This window comes from Triticum aestivum, chromosome 1D (genome assembly GCF_018294505.1).
Source record: "Triticum aestivum cultivar Chinese Spring chromosome 1D, IWGSC CS RefSeq v2.1, whole genome shotgun sequence".
Taxonomy (NCBI): Eukaryota; Viridiplantae; Streptophyta; class Magnoliopsida; order Poales; family Poaceae; genus Triticum; species Triticum aestivum.
In genome coordinates this window covers 33,747,050-33,768,110 of record NC_057796.1, presented here as the reverse complement: position 1 = coordinate 33,768,110, position 21,061 = coordinate 33,747,050, and the positions used below count along the sequence as shown (strand labels likewise).

The following is a 21,061-nucleotide window of genomic DNA, read 5'->3' as shown; positions in this document are numbered from 1 at the left end:
GAACAACAAGAGATCCTAATTCTGGTGGTAATTGGCCGCCTAGCTTGTTGGTATGAAGTTCCAGCTTTCTCAGAGAGACCAAATTTGAAAGAGCTGAAGGGATGGAACCGTTTATTTGATTGTAAGAGAGATCCAAGTATTCTAAACTTGTTAGATTTCCTATGCTACAAATGGAACCCATTACACGATTGTTGGAAAGTGCCATGTTTTTAGAGAAACTAATTTCAAAATGGTCGAAGGGAAGGAACCATTTATTTGATTGTTAGAGAGATCCAAGTATTCTAAACTTGTTAGATTTCCTATGCTACCAATGGAACCCGTTATATGATTGTTGTTAGAGAAGCTAATTTCAAAATGGTCGAAGGGAAGGAACAATTTATTTGATTGTTAGAAAGATCTAAGTATCGTAAAATCGTAAGATTTCCTATACTTTCAATGGATCCTTTGGACAGAAAATTATGAGAGAGATCCAGAGAGGCTAGTTTACTATAATTACCTATGAATGATGGGATTGGGCCTGAGAAAGAGTTGTGACCGAGGTCCAGATAGACAACTTGGGGCAAGTCTGCAAAGTGAAGAGGCTTATCAAATTCCCTAGTTTTCCGGAAGTGCTCTTCTGAACTCGCGCACATATGGTCTCGTTATCTATTCCCGTTGAATCGCCAAAAGATTCGCACCAGAGCATGTAGAGGTGCTCGTATTTTTCAAGTATCCCTATTTTCTTCCCATCCCATGTCCCACACCTGGGTAGCAATAATTATGATGCCGTTAGTGTTCTGTACACCGGATCAGAAGGGCCATGACGATCTGTTCCCCACATCTGAGATTCTGTGCTAACGCCGTTAATTCTTTATTGCATCCCACCGTTCCATCCTTCCCCCATACGATTCCTCCCTCTCGTCACCAGTTAAATCCATCTAAGCTCCGCTCATCCCTGCACATCCCAAGTTCTAGATCCACAGATTTGCTCATTCCTACAACATACTGAGTTTTCAAGATCCAGTCGCAGTTCTTTCTTAGAGGAAAAGGGCTCCAGGCCAGTCTCCATTGCATAACAACAAAACCAAGTACTGTTAGTTACAACATCCAGATAGGCTCGCGGAGGGAACAACAAAAGGGTTGCCTCAGCTAAACAGGACTAAACAAAAAAGGTTCATAAGAAATAACAGACAAAGGTAAAAGGCCACGACACTTGGAGCTGACAATATTAAGAACATAGCAGAAACTACAGCCAGCGAGGGGGCGCAACCACCAGAGCTTTCAAGGACCAGATGACACAGATCCAAAAGGAAATCAAGAGCATCCGGCCACGGTTAGCCAGGGTGAGGCCACATTAGCAGCGGTGGATCGCAAGCCAGTTGTTCCAGTTTTCTCACCAGATCCACTAGCAAATACTCCCTCCGTCCCAGAGGGCAAGTACATATTTTCCAACGAGGGAGTACTTGGCAAGCACGGAGCATATAAGAGCAACTTCAACGGGCCGACCCAAACGAACGGCGATTTTGTTCATTTTTGTCCGTTTGGATCGGCCAGACGGACACGCATATCCGCTTCCGCGTTTGAGTCGGCGCGTGCGCCCAACGCTGGCCCGACCTATTTTGACGGCGCTAGGAAAAAAAAAAACACATGCATATTTAAAAGAAAAACAACATTAATTAACCATTAAAGCCGGCCATGAAGGCAGTCCATGCGTCCACATTTGTATTTAAGAAAAATAAAAACAACCTAAACTACTAGGCGGCGCGCTGCCCTAGGCATCGTCGCCGTCCTCCTCGGGGTCCGTGAGGTCGATGAGCATCGCGCCGGACTGGCCCAGGGGAATGCCGTGTTCCAGAGCGCGTTCATGTCGGGCGCAGGCTGTGCCGGCGCGGGGGGCTGTGCGGCCGCCTGTGTAGCCCCGGCCTGGCGCGCATCCTCCTTGGCCTCGTGCTGCTCCTCCTCGAGGTCGCGCTCGAGCATTTCGAGGTACTCGCCGTCGCGGCGCTCCTCAGCCACCCGGATCTGGCGCCAGTGCTCGAGGTACGCCGCCTCCTGCGCCGGCGTCGCCCCCACCCAGACCAGCGGCGCGCGGACCCACTCGCGCACTACTCCCGTCCAGGAGTAGCGCTCGATGGGGGACGGCTCCATCTCGGGCTTGACGCGGCGTCGGGGAGGGGACGGCGGGGCCACCAGCGGCAGCACGCAGTCGCCTGCCACGGAGATGGCAATGGCCCGCGCCATTGCCGCCTCGTACCAAGCCTTCTCTTCCTCCGCCGCCTCCGCCCTGCGCCGCTCGTCCTCCTTGCTCTCCCGGTAGACGGCCGCAAGGGCTGCCTGGTAGGCGTCCTCCGCCGCCTGGTCCTCCTCGCGGACGATGAGCGGGCGGTGGCACGGTGCGGTCGACCTCGCGGAGGCCGCATCGCCTCGCCTCCTCGTGCTCGAAGGCGAACCAGCGCGCCCAGTTGGGCGAGTCGGAGGCGTAGGCGGCGTCGCGCCGCTACTCCGGCGTCAGGAGCGCCCGCCGGCACCGCACCTCCTCCGCGTGAGCCCGAGCCGACCGCGGCGCCGCCGGCACTGGGATCCTATCCGAATCCAGATGCCAGTCGTGCGGCAGGGTGGCGTCGGGGTACGGGAGAGGCACACGGTGCTGCCAGTGCCACTCCGCCTGGTGCACTGGCATGTTCACGCGCTGCCTCTGTCGGCGAGGCGCCGGCGGAGGCGGGAGGAACTCAGAGGGGAAAGGGATGGCAGGGGCCTTGCTGCTGCTGGCGCCGGAGAAGAGCCCCATCTCGCTGTGGTGGTGGTGGCTAGGGTATGCCGGCGAAGGAGGAGCAAAGCTTGCTCGATATGGACGGCAAGTTTGGATGAGGACGGCCCCACCGCACGGTCGGCTTAAAAAAGGATGACCCCCGTCGCTGACGCGTGGGCCATTGGTCATAAATTAAGCTGACCGCGTGGGCGCGGGTAGTTGGACGGCCGCCAGGTGGGGACGCGGCGGACAGCGAGAAGGCACGCGTGACGTCCGTTCGGCGTCCGTGCCGACGCATTTGGGACGCAAATTTAGGCTGCAAATGCGTCGGCGCGGACGTGAAGCGCACGTGATTTGGATTTGGGTCGGCGCGTTGGGCCATCAATTTTGTCCACGCCGACCTAGAAAGACGCAGGCGGACGAAATGGGTCTGCCCTTTGGAGTTGCTCTAACCTCCCACAGCGAAAGAATGGAAGCTGTTTTTCACCGGATATGCATGCATACCAGATCAGACAACATGGTTGAAACAAATGTCGTTCCGAGTTTTCCAGAGAGCCCAGATAGCAGCCGATTGAACCATATTAGCAACAGTGCAACTATCACCACCAGGGGGGGAACCCTTTTTCTTAACTATCACCACCAGACCACCAGCTAGAAATAGAAACCATGTCAGGAACATCTCCAAAACCAGTTACAGTGGTCATAACTCTCCAGAGTTCTACCAAAACAACACAACCAAAAAATTGATGCCTGCAAGATTCAGCTTAAGCACAAAAATAGATAGGTTAGATCAGGAACATTTTGCCACTTGTTCAGGTTATCTCTAGTGAGAAGTTTGTTATTTGCAAGCAACCAAACTGCAGGTGTTGACAGGAAGAACCCCTCTAAAATTAATAACTTTATAGAACGATTTAACAGTATAGATCCCTTTGGAATTAAGGTTCCAAATCAGGGCATCCTCACTGTCCACAAGTTGCAAAGATTTAACAATGTTAAAAAGCTCAAGCAATTCATTAAACAAATCTTGAGTAAAGCACCTTCTAAAGGTGATCTTGAGATGGACACCATCCCACACTTTGTCAATAGTAACATTATGCTCGTTAGCTAGAGAATAGAGATTCCAAAATTGAGTAGCTAGAGAAGCAGAGCCAGACCACTACGGCTGTTACCATTTGGCCCACATCAAGGTATTGATCCTCCCATCCTTGTCAGCTTGAACATGATATGTGAAGTGTGGATCCTTCGCCCCAAGTTATGCAAAAACTTCCATTGCCTTCCTAACATCATCTTCTGCTTGCTCACCGCTGATTTTACCACACAAATTCCTCAAAGCTCGCTTTGTGAATGGGATATTATCCATTGATTAAAAAAACTACCTATGATGCTGTACACTTCCAACAGATTCACATTGTTCTGGCGCAACAGCTTTATCAGGTCCCGGATGTACACATCTATGTGCTTGTATGATGCCCAGTGTATTGTCTCCCTGCAGTTTGGTGACAATGAGTGGTTGTGCTCTTCACGATGCTCAGCTATATACCAACCATTATCCTTTGAGTGCAGCAGCCTCATAAAGAGCAGGGCACTCACACCGGCACAATATGTTGTTCTCAACTCCTGCCTTACCCTACGACACGAATCACACACTAGAAAATATTGCACTTGCAACTGAATTGAACAAAACGAAAATCTGAGGAACTGACCGCAAATCCACATGATTTCCTGCATGCATTTTGTCCACATTTGGTCTGCTTTTCCCATATCTAATTCCGAATCCTTTCTCCCATGATTAGAGGTTGTAAAAATCATATGCCTCCCCTAAAGCATTGAAGCTTGTCCCCAATGTTGGCACAATTACAATATCTCCTGGATTCTGTGCAAATTCATGAATTGCCTTCTCAAGGGCAGAAGCACGACCAGGACACGAGGTCCTGCAAGGCGACGCCGCAACAATCCTTACTCCAAAATAAGTGTCGTGGTCTTAGTTCAAATTTGAACTAAAACCACGACACTTACTTTTAGTATTTATGTTCCGGTAGCATCAGTTTTTCATGTGTTTTCCAATCACCCAGAATAGCACCAACGCATACCAAGCATCATTTAAAAAAAAAAAGGGTTACTCCATATTTTGCAACCTATGACACAATCCTGCAGCTCATATCTACTGTAATTACTCACTGTCCATGTTCGAAGAGACATTAGTTCATATCTTTTAACGCTATCACCTTTTATCTCGCACACAATTAGTTAGTGATGGTGTCGTACAAATTCTGTCATTTAACGACACCACACATGCACACTGCAAATCATCCACCAAATTAGCCATTTTTTCATTGTCACACATCCTACAACTTTGTTGTTTATTTCACTATGGTTCTCACACTTACAGAACATCTGACCCGAAATCACCCTATGGACTAGCAACCATTCTGACCTCAAAATGCAGTGCACTGCTAAAGGCAGCATATTTATATGATGTTGGCTCTATCCAGGATAAGAGCTATCATACGATGTTCTCATCGCATCAGTAATGACCCCCTTCCAAATGCAGTTCCCCTACAGATAGGAAGCACTTACTCCATAATTCAGAGTTTGCTGATTTTACATTCACTTAAATTCAGAACAACCTACTCCACAATTCATTCCACACAACACCGTTGCTAACTAGGTTTGTGGGCAACTAACCTCCGATTCACATACTGCATCCGTTAACAACTCTGTTGCTAACTAATTCAGAGCTAAATTTTCCTACCATTCATTTCAATTCGCACCATACGCACATCACCAGGAGCATGGATTCCAATGCATAAAACTGTCGTACCTTCATGTCCATTCGGGTATTTTAGGGTCAATCTGCTCAATCGATTGCTCCGATGCCTGCGGCGACCCTTCATAATTGCTTGAGATCCTGGAATCCAAACATGAACCAAAATAAATAACTTCAGACAAAGAGGATGAAATAAAAACTTAGAAGCTCTTATGGATTCGGGTATCTGAATTCTGGTGGAAAGTGTACTAGTACAGACTTTATGCTTCATATTCATAACGAGACCTGAAGATTAACTGTTACTAAATTGCAAAGAATCATTATAATTAAGTTTTGCTACGAAGCTTCAGTATACTAGAGCTTCAAATTATCTCATTATCATCCAATTGCACTGTTTCGTCCCCAAATATAGCCCTCGTCTATATTTTGCTGGCATGCCTCTTCAGTATACTAGGGCCAGGTGCTCTGCTTGGTGCAGCAGCACCAATCCTCAACCTGCACTACACCAAACACTTGCAACATGATTTATCTGAATGCGTTTTACTAACTGTTCTGAACTCAGATTGATGCAGCCCCCTGATTCCTATAGTGCTGTCAATTTTTCATTACTAAATCTTTTGCCTCTCTGAAGACGCAAGGAAGATTTTCAACAGATAATTTTTCATTACTAAATAGTTTGAATCTCTGAACACATAATGAACACTTTGCAGTTTGTAGTCCTCAATTTTTCAGTACTAATGTAGTTCCCTGATTCCTATAGCGGCTGTCAGTTTTTTATTACTAAATCTTTAGCATCTCTAAAGACGTAAGATAGATTTTCCACTGATAATTTTTTCACTGCTTAATAGTTGAACCTCTGAACGCATAAGGAACATTTTGCACTCTCAATTTTTCAGTACTAATGTAGTTCCCTGATTCCTATAGCGGCTGTCAATTTTTGATTACTAAGTCTTTAGCATCTCTGAAGACGTAAGGCAGATTTTCCACTGCTCAAATTTTCACTACTAAATCTCTGAACACATAAACAACATTTTGCACTCTAAATTTTTCATTACTCAATCTTTTTGCATCTCTGAAGATATAACAGAGATTTTTCACTAACCTCTTATTCCATCCGGGAGCCTGGGGATTCATCTTCCCCGTCGTCAGCTTAGATGTTGTAGGAGAGCTCCCCCTCCTGGCCGCTGCGTCCTCCTTCGCCGATCAGATCTGTGCTTCTCCGCTCGCCGCCGCCCATGCTGCTGCGGCACGGCCGGCTCCGACAGCACACCGCCATTCCCAACCAGAGGCCCAGGCACAAAACTCCCCCACCTCCTCAAGCAGAGCAGATGTAAAACATGGGGGGGGGGAGAACAAACGTACTCAATCAGCTAATCAAAACGCCCTAAAAATGCAGACAACATCGCCGTCGAAGCACACACGAACCTGCCGACAGGTTGCATCAAAAACTCCATGCTGGATCCCCGCCGCCGCTCCTGACCTCTGCCTCGCAGTCTTCACCTTCACGAGGCCACTCGCTTTTGCAAGAGAAGACGCTGGACCCTGCATTCAATTCGAGTCTGCAGCTGCCAGACCGTAAACCTAACTTTCAGATCCACGGATCAGACGGCAGCCCGGATTCTGATCCTTGGAACACCTCGTCGGCGGCAAACTGCCGTTCAACCGCGCGTTACTTCTGGTCACTGTGCCCCGCCTCGTTGGCCCACCACGACGCGCTGCCGCATACGTATTTCGGTACAGTGCCCGATTTCTGGACGACCTGCAACTCTCGTATAAAACAGGGCACAGATCCAGAGATGCCAATCGATGCTGTGGATAAGACGGAAGAAAGCAGCCGCAAGGCGCCCACGCTCCTGCTCGATCAACTGGGACTCCATTCCGCTGCCATCGGTTGAGAATGTTGGGCTCGACAACCCGTTCACGGAAACTGAAGTTTGGGAGGCGATTAAGGCACCCCCCTCTGAGAAGGCACCTGGACCTGACGGATTCTCGGGCGCCTTCTACAGATCATGCTGGAGTCTCATTAAGCACGACATCATGGCTGTTTTCCATCATTTCTATAACTTAGCTGGGGGTGATTTTGCGGCCCTGAACTCTGCCATGGTTGTGCTGCTGCCGAAGAAGGACGGGGCAACAAGTATGGCTGATTACAGGCCCATCAGCCTTATTCACTCCATCGCAAAACTAATCGTCAAGGTTCTATCCATGAGGCTGGCCCCTGTCATTAGCACACTGATCTCGCCTGCCCAAACTGCTTTTCAGCGTACTAAGTGCATCCATGACAGCTTCCTATATGTCCAAAACGCTGTCAGAGCCCTGCATCGCCGCAAGACACCTGCCCTGCTTCTGAAATTAGATATAGCCAAGGCATTTGACAGCATCTCTTGGGAATATATCTTTGAACTTCTTCAAAAAAATGGGCTTCCCTGCACGATGGCGAGACTGGATTGCACTTCTGCTCTTTACATCCTCGTCGTCTTGCCTCCTGAATGGTTCTCCGGGCGCCTCCATCATCCATCGTCGTGGGCTACGACAGGGGGATCCTGTTCTTCCTCCTCCATCATCCTGCTCTTCATCCTCTACATCGACCCCCTGCATCGTCTTCTAGAGGCGGCAACCTTGGCAAGCCAGCTCTCTCCTCTGCCTGGTACGGCCGTGTGCATGCGTACAAGCTTGTATGCCGACGACGCCGTGATCTTCATCAACCCCGCAAGGATGGAGGTTGACGCCCTGCTCAGCATCCTGCACCTCTTCGGCGAGGCCATGGGCCTGCACGTCAACCTGGCCATGTCCTCGGCAGTGCCGATTAGCTGCGGCGACCTCGACCTCGGTTCCATCTTGCACAACTTTGGCGGCATCGTGGCGTCACTACCCATCACGTACCTAGGCCTCCCAATCACCACCAGTAGGATTCGTCTAGTCCACCTGCAGTTCATCCTAGATAGGATTCGTGCGCGCTTTGCTGGTTGGAAGGGCAGACTCATGCATATCACCGGCCGAAGGGTGCTCGTCCGCTGCGTCCTCTCCGCTATGCCGACGTTCGCCCTCACGGTGCTGAGAGCACCAAAGAAGTTTTTCAAGGAGGTAGATAAAGCCAGACGTCGTTTCCTCTGGGCACAAGACGAAGAAGCAACCGGAGGAAAGTGCAAGGTAGCATGGAGCGCGGTCACCACGCCGGAATCCCACGGAGGCCTCGGTATCCATGATCTGTACAAATTCGCGCGCGCCCTCCGTCTGCGCTGGCTCTGGCTCTCCTGGACCCATCCAGAGCGGCCATGGGTCGGCACGGACACGCCATGCAACCTGCAGGATCAAGCCCTCTTCGCTGCAAACACGGCGGTCACCATCGGGGACGGCAAGACGGCATCCTTCTGGTCAAGTCCTTGGCTAGACGGCAGGCCACTCCGGCTGGACTACCCCACCCTGTTCGCCCGCTCCATCCGCAAGAACAGGTCCGTCCGGGACGCGCTGCTCGACGGGCGACGGATCCTTGATCTCCGCCACGGGGAAATCAGCAGCATTGCGCCCTCTGTGCTCCAGCTTGCAAGGGTGATTCGGAGAGCTGGCATCATCATCAACGACGACCTCAGCGACACAATCCGTTGGACTGCTACCACCTCCGGGCACTACTCCGCCCGCTCCGCCTACGCGGCACAGTTCTAGGCGCCAATGGCATCCTTCCCCTTCAAGAACGTCTGGCGTATCTGGGCACCTGGGAAGCTCAAGATGTTCCTCTGGATGCTACACCTAGACAGGCTATGGTGCAACGATCGCCTGCAGCGGCGTGGCTGGGAGAATAGCTACTTCTGCCAACTCTGTTTGCGAAACTTGGAGTCCTCCTCCCACCTATTATGGGAATGCCCGATTGCTATCCAGGCCTGGACAATGGCGGCATCATGGCGGGGCTGTCACTCCCTGGCACACGCTACCTGGAGCTCCGGAACGACGATGACGGAAAGAGTGAGACTGATCACGGACGCGGCAAGGCCAACCAATAAGAAGGGCACCAGATCAATTCTTGCACTCATTGCCTGGCACATATGGCTTGAGCGTAATGCATGCACCTTCCGCGGTAAGACGCCGTGCTCTCGCTCCATCATCGAAGCGTGCCGCCGTGACATGGAGCAATGGAGGATCGCAGGAGCAGCCTGCATAGAGCACCCCTTCGGGGATGTGCCGTGAGAGATATCCCGATTCTATCAGTGCCAGCATAGTCACTAGGCTGGCCAACTGTACCTTTTCTATTTCACCCCATCGATCACTTGATCAAACTTGTTTCCCGCCTTCTCTCTGCTAATGAAATCAATGCCAGCTATGCTGGATCTTAAAAAAAATGTTCCAGGAAAGCCGCGAGCTCCCCCTCGATGCGCAGAAGCCCCGTGGATTGAGGGGGATTTTAGGGGATCTAGAGGGGCCGACCCGGTCAAGCCCTGTATGCCAAACAAGAGCTTAGGGAATTTTGGGGCTTTTAAACCCAATAGGGATAAGCCCCCCCCCAAGCCCCTCAAAGCCCTGTCTACCAAACAAGGCCTTACAGGGGCTGGTTTCCTTTCTCCATGAGTCCAAACGGCCGCCATTGCTTAGGCTGGATTTCCAACGGAGAAGTGTCTCTGCTTGCCGATTCAGTGAAGAATGAGCAGAATTTGAGGCACAAGAAAGGAGTGGCAATGCAAGCAGGAGCAGCAACAGCTCCAACTCCAAGGCCAGGAGAAGGCTCATATTGTGCAGTGTTGAGTAACGTGATTGTATTAGGAAACATAGGTTAGACTAGGAAATATTCTGGCTTGCCTTGTATTCCAAGTAGATCATGTACTCCTATATATATGTCCACGAGGCTCAAGCAATACATCAAACTATTCCACTAATCCTCTCTCTCCCTTCTAACATGGTAGCAGCCTAACCTTGATCCAAAACCCTAGCCGCCGTTGCTTCCGCATCTGCGCGTCGCCCCCGGGGCGGTCGGCCTCCATGACCGCCGCCGGGGGCCGCGCCGCCCGTACCTAGGGTTCGTCCGCCGACCGTGTTGGCCGGCTGCCCTAGAGAGTCTTTTTTCAATCCTCTGATCCGGGTTTTTCTCTCTCTCGCTGGTCGTTTTGATCGGCATTTTTCTTTTTGGTTTTCCGATCTAATCTTAATCGGTTTGCGTCGCCCGCTGCCGCTGTCGACCCCCGTGCGCCTCTACTTTGACCCCGGCGCGACCAGCCGGCCTCTCCTCCGACCCGGCGGCCACGCGCGCCGAGGCGGTCCGTCCGGGCCAGCCGCCGTCCGCGCGTCGGTTCGCCCGTCGCCCTGCGCCGGCCGTCACCGCCCTGCTCCGACCGGGACACCTGCATCGCCCCGACCCGGCGGCCTCCCGCCATGCGACGGCCAATCATAGTCGTTGCTCACGCGCCAGCCCGCCCATCGATTCACGTCACCCGCCTCCGTCGTGTCTGCACGGTGGCCCGGCGGTCTACCTCACCGGCCTCGTCCACGACTGCGTCGGGCTAACTGCGTCAGACTCGTCGGCTACCTCAGCTCGGGCCCTGCTGCTACGTTGGTCGCTCGGGCCTCGCTGCCCGGGCGCCGGCGTTGCTTTCGCAGCCCGAGTGCCGGTGCTGACAAGCTCGTTCGCACGACGTCCCATGCCGTCCGTCGTTGCCGACCTCATCCAGGACTCCGCCACCACCACGCCTCCATTGAGCTGCGTCCCCAACCTCGCGTGCGATCGGCTTGATCACCCGCTTGCCGCCGTAATCCGCCTCAACTACGCCGCATGACCAACCTGGCCCGTCGGTTGTGCGCGCCTCCGCAGGTCCCGTGAAGATTGTCACGAGTTCAGCGCGCCTCTCCACCGATCGAGCATCGGGCTGCCGTTGCGTCGCCCCGTCGGGCCGCAGCGCCGCCGCCCCGTGGTTCTCCTCGCGGCTGCGTCGCCCCTTCGGGCTGTAGTGTCGCGATACGCGGTCCCCGCCGCCGCCCCGAGGCCATCACCGCGGTTGCACCGACTCGCGAACCGCCGTTGTGTCGCCCCTTCGGGCCGCAGCGTCGCGGCCCGCGGTCCCCGCCGCCGCCCAGAGGTCTTCCCGCTGTCGCCCCGACCCGCTTGCCGCCGCTGCGTCGCCGATGCGTGCCTGATACATCGTATCTAAATTTTTGATTGTTCCATGCTATATTATATTCTGTTTTGGATGTTTAATGAGCTTTATTATACACTTTTATATTATTTTTGGGACTAACCTATTAACCAGAGGCCCAGCCCAAATTGTTGGTTTTTTTGCCTATTTCAGTGTTTCGCAGAAAAAGAATATCAAACGGAGTCAAAACGGAATGAAACCTTCGGGAACGTGATTTTCGGAACAAACGTGATCCAGAGGACTTGGAGTGGACGTCAAGCAACAGACGAGGAAGCCACGAGGTAGGGGGCGGGACTACCCCCCAGGGCGCGCCCTCCACCCTCGTGGGCCCCTCGTGGCTCCACCGACATACCCCAAACCATCGAAGAGCACCACAAAAACCTAATTCCACCGCCGCAACCTTCTGTACCCGTGAGATCCCATCTTGGGGCCTTTTCCGGCGCTCCGCTAGAGGGGGCATTTATCACGGAGGGCTTCTACATCAACACCATCGCCTCTCCGATGATGTGTGAGTAGTTTACCTCAGACCTTCGGGTCCATAGTTATTAGCTAGATGGCTTCTTCTCTCTCTTTGGATCTCAATACAAAGTTCTCCTCGATTCTCTTGGAGATCTATTTGATGTAACTCTTCTTTTTGCGGTGTGTTTGTCGAGATCCGATGAATTGTGGGTTTATGATCAAGATTATCTATGAACAATATTTGAATCTCCTCTGAATTCTTTTATGTATGATTGGTTACCTTTGCAAGTCTCTTCGAATTATCAGTTTGGTTTGGTCTACTAGATTGATCTTTCTTACAATGGGAGAAGTGCTTAGCTTTGGGTTCAATCTTGCGGTGTCCTTTTCCAGTGACAGCAGGGGCAGCAAGGCACGTATTGTATTGTTGCCATCGAGGATAAAAAGATGGGGTTTACATCATATTGCATGAGTTTATCCCTCTATATCATGTCATCTTGCTTAAAGCGTTACTCTGTTCTTATGAACTTAATACTCTAGATGCATGCTGGATAGCGGTCGTTGTGTGGAGTAATAGTAGTAGATGCAGAATCGTTTCGGCCTACTTGTCACGGACGTGATGCCTATATACATGATCATACCTAGATATTCTCATAACTATGCTCAATTCTATAAATTGCTTGACAGTAATTTGTTTACCCACCGTAATACTTATGCTATCTTGAGAGAAGCCACTAGTGAAACCTATGGCCCCGGGGTCTATTTTCCATCATATTAATTTCCCGACAACATGCTATTTCTAGAGCCGTTTATTTTGCTTTCTTTACTTTTAGTCTTTATCATAAAAATACCAAAAATATTATCTTATCATCTCTATCAGATCTCACTCTCGTAAGTGACCATGAAGGGATTGACAACCCCTTTATCGCGTAGGTTGCGAGGTTCTTATTTGTTTGTGTAGGTGCGTGGGACTTGAGTGTGGCCTCCTACTGGATTGATACCTTGGTTCTCAAAAACTGAGGGAAATACTTACGCTACTTTACTGCATCACCCTTTCCTCTTTAAGGGAAAACCAACGCAGTGCTCAAGAGGTAGCAAGAAGGATTTCTGGCGCCGTTGCCGGGGAGTCTACGCACAAGTCAAGACATACCAAGTACCCATCACAAACTCTTATCCCTCGCATTACATTATTTGCCATTTGCCTCTTGTTTTCCTCTCCCCCACTTCACCCTTGCCGTTTTATTCGCCTTCTCTTTTCCGGTCACCTCTTTTCACTTGCTTCTTGTTTGCTCATGTGTTGGGTTGCTCGCTTGTCACGATGGCTTAAGATAATACTAAATTGTGTGAGTTTGCCAATACCAACAATAATGATTTTCTTAGCACTCCGATTGCTCCTCTTACCGATGCCGAATCTTGTGAAATTAATGCTGCTTTGCTGAATCTTGTCATGAAAGATCAATTCGCCGGCCTTCCTACTGAAGATGCCGCTACCCATCTAAATAGCTTTGTTGATTTGTGTGATATGCAACAGAACAAATATGTGGACAATGATATTGCTAAGTTGAAACTATTTCCGTTTTCGCTTAGAGATCGTGCTAAAACTTGGTTTCCGTCTTTGCCTAAAAATAGTATTGATTCTTGGAATAAGTGCAAAGATGCTTTTATCTCTAAGTATTTTCCTCCCGCTAAGATCATCTCTCTTAGAAACGATATTATGAATTTTAAGCAACTTGATCATGAACAAGTTGCACAAGCTTGGGATAGGATGAAGCTAATGATACGTAATTGTCCTACTCATGGTTTGAATTTATGGATGATTATACAAAAAATTTATGCCGGATTGAATTTTGCTTCTAGAAATCTTTTAGATTCGGCCGCGGGAGGCACTTTTATGGAAATCACCTTAGGAGAAGCTACTAAACTCCTAGATAATATTATGGTTAATTATTCTCAATGTCACACTGAAAGAACTACAAGTAAAAAGGTGCATGAGATAGAAGAAATTAATGTTTTGAGTGGAAAGATGGATGAACTTATGAAATTATTTGCTAATAAGAGTGTTTCTTCTGATCCTAATGATATGCCTTTGTCTACCTTGATTGAGAATAATAATGAATCTATGGATGTGAACTTTGTTGGTAGGAACAATTTTGGTAACAACGCGTATAGAGGAAACTTTAATCCTAGGCCGTTCCCTAGTAATTCCTCTAGTAATTATGGTAATTCCTACAACAACTCTTATGGAAATTTTAATAAGATGCCCTCTTAATTTGAGACTAGTGTTAAAGATTTATGATTTCTCAAAAGAATTTCAATACTTTGCTTGAGGAAAAATTGCTTAAAGTTGACAAATTGGCTAGGAACGTGGATAGAATTTCTCTTGATGTTGATTCTTTGAAACTTAGATCTATTCCACCTAAGCATGATATCAATGAGTCTCTCAAGGCTATGAGAATTTCCATTGATGAGTGCAAAGAAAGAACCGCTAGGATGCGTACTAAGAAAGATTGCTTTGTAAAGCGTGTTCTTCTAGTTTTTATGAGAATAAAGATGAAGATCTAAAAGTTATTGATGTGTCTCCTATTAAATCTTTGTTTTGCAATATGTATCTTGATGGGACTGGAGATGAGTCAACTTTAGTTAGAAGGCGTCCCAAAAATTCGGAGTTTTTAGATCTTGATGCAAAAATTGGTAAAAGTGGGATTGAAGAGGTCAAACTTTAGTTATCAATGAACCCACTATCTTGGATTTCAAGGAATTTAATTATGATAATTGGTCTTTGATAGATTGTATTTCCTTGTTACAATCCGTGCTAAATTCTCCTCATGCTTATAGCCAAAATAAAGCTTTTACCAAACATATCGTCGAATGCAATCTTGTGAAGAAAAACTTGAGTTGGAAGTTTCTATCCCTAGAAAACTTTATGATGAACGGGAACGTACTATTAAAATTAAAATTAAAGATCATGAATGTTATGCTTTGTGTGATTTGGGTTCTAGTGTTTCCATGATTCCAAAAACTTTGTGTGATTTGTTAGGTTTCCGTGAATTTGATGATTGTTCTTTAAACTTGCACCTTGCAGATTCCACTATTAAGAAACCTATGGAAAGAATTAATGATGTTCTTATTGTTGCAAATAGGAACTATGTGCCCATAGATTTTATTGTTCTTGATATAGATTGCAATCCTTCATGTCCTATTATTCTTGGTAGACCTTTCCTTAGAACGATTGGTGCAATTATTGATATGAAGGAAGGAAATATTAGATTCCAACTTCCGTTAAGGAAAGACATGGAGCACTTCCCTAGAAAGAAAATTAAATTACCATATGAATCTATTATGAGAGCCACTTATGGACTGCCTACCAAAGATGGCAATACCTATATCTATCCTCGCTTTTATGCCTAGCTACGGGCGTTAAACGATAGCGCTTGTTGGGAGGAAACCCTATTTTATTTTATTTTGCTTTTTTTCTCCTGTTTAGGAATAAATATTTGATCTGGCCTCTGGTTAGATTTGTTTTTGTGTTTTAATTAGTGTTTGTGCCAAGTTAAACCTATGGGATCTTCTTGGATGATAGTTATTTGATCTTGCTGAAAATTCCAGAAAATTTCTGTTCACGAAAAAAATTGTTTAAAATCAACAGAACGTGATAAAATACTAATTAAAATTGCAGTAGATCAATAAACAAATTATCTAGGTCGTCCTATTATGGTAGATTTTTTTGAGTTCCAGAAGTTTGCGTTAGTTACAGATTACTACAGTCTGTTCTGTTTTTGACAGATTCTGTTTTGTGTGTGTTGTTTGCTTATTTTGATGAATCTATGGCTAGTGAAATTTATAAACCATAGTGAAGTTGGAATACAGTAGGTTTAACACCAATATAAATAAAGAATGATTTCAATACAGTACCTTGAAGTGGTGTTTTGTTTTCTTTCGCTAACGGAGCTCACGAGATTTTCTGTTAAGTGTTGTGTTCTGAAGTTTTCAAGTTTTGGGTAAAGATTTGATGGATTATGGAACAAGGATTGGCAAGAGACTAAGCTTGGGGATGCCCAAGGCACCCCAAGGTAAATCTAAGGACACCAAAAAGCCAAAGCTTGGGGATGCCCCGGAAGGCATCCCCTCTTTCGTCTTCATCCATCGGTAACTTTACTTGGACCTATATTTTTATTCACCACATGATAAGTGTTTTGCTTGGAGCATCTTGTATGATTTGCGTCTTTGCTTTTAGTTTACCACAATCATCCTTGCTGTACACACTTTTGAGAGAGACACACATGATTCGGAATTTATTAGAATTCTTTATGTGCTTCACTTATATCTTTTGAGCTATATAGTTTTTGCTCTAGTGTTTCACTTATATCTTTTAGAGCACGGCGGTGGTTTTGTTTTATAGAAACTATTGTTCTCTCATGCTTCACTTATATCATTTTGAGAGTCCTACAAAACAGCATGGTAATTTGCTTAAATTGAGAAATCAGTCCTAATATGATAGGCATCCAAGATTAGTAAAAACTTTCTTATAAGTGCATTGAATACTAAGGGAAGTTTGATGCTTGATGATTGTTTTGAGATATGGAGGTAGTGATATTAAAGTTGTGCTAGTTGAGTAGTTGTGAATTTGAGAAATACTCGTGTTGAACTTTGCAAGTCCCGTAGCATGCACGTATGGTAAACGTTGTGTAACAAATTTGAAACATGAGGTGTTCTTTGATTGTCCTCCTTATGAGTGGCGGTCGGGGACGAGCGATGGTATTTTCCTACCAATCTATCCCCCTAGGAGCATGCGCGTAGTGCTTGGTTTTTGACTACTTGTAGATTTTTGCAATAAGTATGTGAGTTCTTTATGACTAATGTTGAGTCCATGGATTATACGCACTCTCACCCTTCCGTCATTGCTAGCCTCTTCGGTACCGTGCATTGCCCTTTCTCACCTTGAGAGTTGGTGCAAACTTCGCCGGTGCATCCAAACCCCGTGATACGATACACTCTATCACACATAAACCTCCTTATATCTTCCTCAAAACAGCCACCATACCTACCTATTATGGCATTTCCATAGCCATTCCGAGATATACTGCCATGCAACTTTCCACCATTCCATTTATCATGACACGTTTCATCATTGTCATATTGCCTTGCATGATCATGTAGTTGACATCGTATTTGTGGCAAAGCCACCATGCATATTTTTCATACATGTCACTCTTGATTAATTTTTTTTTGAAAATTTAGACAGTAGGAGAGTTTCCTACTGCATATATATATAAATGGGTGGTGTTACATGGTATTTACATGAGAGGGGGAGGGGGGTTTACATGGGGGGGGGGTTACAATGGGGTGGGGGTGGCTAGAGGAAAGCAGCAAGAACTGTGGCCACTAAATGTTTCTTATGCTGTGGTATTCTATGGCTAATATCAGAGAAATCCCTTTTGAAGCGTGTCCTCCAGGAGGCGACTGTGGGGGTCACATGTCGAAAGTAATTGTTGTTTCGTTCCTTCCAGAGGCTCCAGGCAGCCACCAGGAAGATATCCATGATCATCTTGCGCCCATGCCTCATTTTTAGGTGTGAAATCATATCCAACCTATTGCCCTGCGGCGGCCAATGGATCCCCAAGAGGTGCCAGCATGTTCGACTAAAGGTGCAATGAAAGAACAGATGTTCCACCGTCTCCTCAACGTGTTGGTTGCAAAAAAGACAGTCTAGATTGCTGCCAATATTGTAGTGTCGTCTGTTCAGCATGTTGCGGGTATTGAGTCTGTCAGAGAGCAGAAACCAGCCAAACACTTTGATTTTTGGGATGGATTTGGCCTTCCAAAGCCATTTGAACCCCTCATGGGCCTGTACATCCCGGAAGACAAAGGTGTAATAGGCAGAGGTCTTGAATGTTTGGGCTCCCCAAGTACAAATCCACTGATCTTTTGAGCCGTCCAGATTGAAATGAGAGACCTCCCGCTGAATTTGTCGTAGCTCGTCGTGGGCTTGCATGGATAGCGGTAGGCGAAAGGTTGCAGCCAGATCCGTGGTTGCCAGAAACAGTTGAACTGAAATATCTTCATTGGCAACAAAGGAGAACGCTCGAGGGAAGGACGTGGTGTAGATGGAGTTATTCCACATGTCTTTCCAGAATAGGGCCGTATCACCAGAGTTGACTTGTACAGTTGTAACCCCATGATATGTAGGCATGAGTTTAATGAGGTCCTTCCACCAGAATGATCCAGAGGGTTCAGCTGCGTGTGGTACAAGGCCATTGTAGTCAGTGTGCCAGATGAGGTTTACCCGCGGGATGTCATGACGGTTGTAGAATTTGTGCAGCATTTTGAGCAAAAGGGCCTCATTTTGTATACGTAAATTTAGCACGCCAAGGCCACCACATTTCTTGGGTCGGCAAATCATGTCCCATGCAGCCAGGGGTGTGCATTTCTCCCCATCTTCGGTCTTCTTCCACAAACAATACCTTCTGATTTTATCGAGTTGTTCTATTATCTTAGGGGGGAGTTTGAGGGTCCCCATGGGATAGATAGCAAGTGCCGTGATGAGGGAGTTCACAAGGGCCAATTTGCCGGCATATGCCATTAATGACATAGCTGCAGTGATTCTGCGTTCAGCTTTGCAAACCATGGGGGCCATATCAAGGACCGTCGGTTTGGTCATGCCAAGTGGCAGGCCTAGATAGGTGAAGAGCATGCTGGCAATGGAACAACCAAAAAGGTCAGCGAGGGTTTTGCACTTGTTGTGAGGTGTGTTGATCGGAATCATGGTTAACATATGAAAGTTGAGTTTGAGTCCGATCGAGGCAGCATAATTTGTCAGAATTTGCTTCATGTGGATGATCTGTTCTTGGCAGGCCGGCATGACAATAATGGTGTCATCCGCGTATTGAATTACCGGATAGTTGTCATCAGATGATGGTGGGATCGGGTGTTGCAAGAGATTGTTAGCCAGAGCATCATTTATGGCCATTTGAAGGAGGTCAGCTGCCAACACAAAAATCAAGGGCGACAAAGGATCACCTTGTCGGACTCCACACCTGCAAAGAAATTGGCGGCCCGGGGACCCGTTGAGAAGGACTGAGGATTTCCCAGAAGCAAAGATGCATTCTATCCATTGGAGCCATTTCTTATTAAATCCCATTTCCTTCATAATTTGCAGCATAGCCGAGTGTTCTATAGTGTCGAATGCCTTGGCAAAATCCAACTTCAATAAGATAATTTCCCGTTTGGAGGCCTGACATTTGTGTATGTATTCGAAAGCCCAGGCTAGGCAATCATGTATCGATCTACCACGTAGGAAGCCGTATTGGTTACGATGGACAATTTGAAGGATGATTTTCTGGAGCCTATTTGCAAGAATTTTGGTGACCATCTTGAGGCAGCAGTTAAGGAGCGTGATGGGGCGATAATCATTAACTGTCTCTGGGGCATTTTTCTTGGGTATGAGAGTGATGAATCCATAGTTGAGGCTTTCCAAATTCAGTTTGCCCGAGTGAAATTCTTCACATAGCTGGTAAAAATCCGTTTTGATGATCGGCCAACATGCTTTTAAAAATGCTCCATTGAAACCGTTAGGCCCAGGGGCGCGATCCGCCGGCATTTCCTTGACAACATCATCTATTTCCGCATGTGTGAAAGGAGTGGTGAGGCTGTCAAAGTCCACATGTGATCTAAATAGCTTGGAAAGGTTGAAACGCATGGGTTGAGGGTTAGATTTCCCAAGGCGATCTTTGAAGGCCTCAAAAAGAATTGACTCCTTGCCCACATGATCATCAACTGTCGTGCCATCCGGTGTTTTTAGGGTTGAAATACAATTTCTCCTGTAGCTTTCCGTTGCCACCGCCTGAAAAAACTTCGAGTTTTCATCGCCAAACTGAATCCATCTGATAGTGCATCGTTTTTTCCAATATTCCTTCTGGTATTGCAATAGTCGAAGAAGGTGTTTCTTGAGAATGGCCAAGAAATTCATTTCAGGTAGTGTGAGACTGCGGCGGTCCGCAATAGAGTCCATTTCAAGGATTGCTTTGTTGGTGTTGTCAATGGCGACTTTGAGGCGGGAAATCTTTTTACTCCACTGAGAGAGCGCATGGCGAACAGACTTAAGCTTTTGGCATTAGTCTGGATGCAGCATTCGAGGTTTTTCCATGGCGAATAGGTTTGTTCCAAGCCTGCTCAACAATGTCCATGAACCCAGGGTGCGCGATCCAGTAGGTTTCGAACCTAAAGATTTTGCTTTTAGGAATCGTGGTCTGAATAACCACCGAGCAAGGGATATGATCTGAAACCGGTCTACCCAGCGGGTTAACAATCGTATTGGGGAAGGAGGCAGTCCAATTTAGAGAAGTGAAAACCCAGTCAAGTTGTTCAAGTAGTGGGTTTTGTTGCATGTTTGACCATGTATAACTTCTTCCTTTGATAGGAATTTCCGTGAGCATCTGTTGTCGGATGAAATTGTTAAAAACAAACATATCATGCATGTTACCACCAGGTTTGCTATGATTGTCAGGTGATCTGATGTAATTGAAATCACCAAGGATGAGCCAGTCCTCAGAAGGTGGGATATCAATGTCAAAGAGCCACTGAGTAAACTTGTCACGTTGTTCCCTTGGCACGGACCGTAAACATTAACCAATTTCCATCGATGCGCTGATTGAGTGGAAGTAAATTCTATGCCCAGAGCAAAAGGTTCTGATAAAAAGACATCGCTAGTAAACATGCTACTATTCCAAATCGTTACTATGCCGCCCGAGGCTCCTTGCGATGGTATAAAAGCAAACTTATCAAAGCGTCGAGGGCATAAAACTTTGAGCATAGCGACATCAAAAGAAGGCATTTTAGACTCCTGGAGACAAATAACGGCGCAGCCACTAGCAGTGATCGCGTTTGAAAGAGCTAAATGTTTATCGGGGGAATTAAGACCGCGAATATTCCAACAGAGCACGTTCCAACTCTGCAAAATTACCATTGGCGAAAGAAGCAAAATGAAAAGTACGCAGA

At 47.3% G+C, this 21,061-nt stretch overlaps 1 long non-coding RNA gene across 2 annotated transcripts; it reads right to left on the bottom strand.

Moving 5' to 3' along the window:
• Positions 1 to 3,701: 3,701 nt before the first annotated feature.
• Positions 3,702 to 7,573, bottom strand: LOC123180108 (uncharacterized). Of its 2 annotated transcripts, XR_006490725.1 has the most exons (3): positions 6,921 to 7,522; positions 6,598 to 6,806; positions 3,702 to 5,636 (listed from the first exon to the last, which is right to left on the bottom strand). It is a non-coding gene; the product is annotated as an uncharacterized lncRNA (long non-coding RNA). The 2 variants fall into 2 exon arrangements; XR_006490724.1 differs by having other exon boundaries at positions 6,598 to 7,573.
• Between the last annotated feature and the right edge of the window lie 13,488 nt (positions 7,574 to 21,061).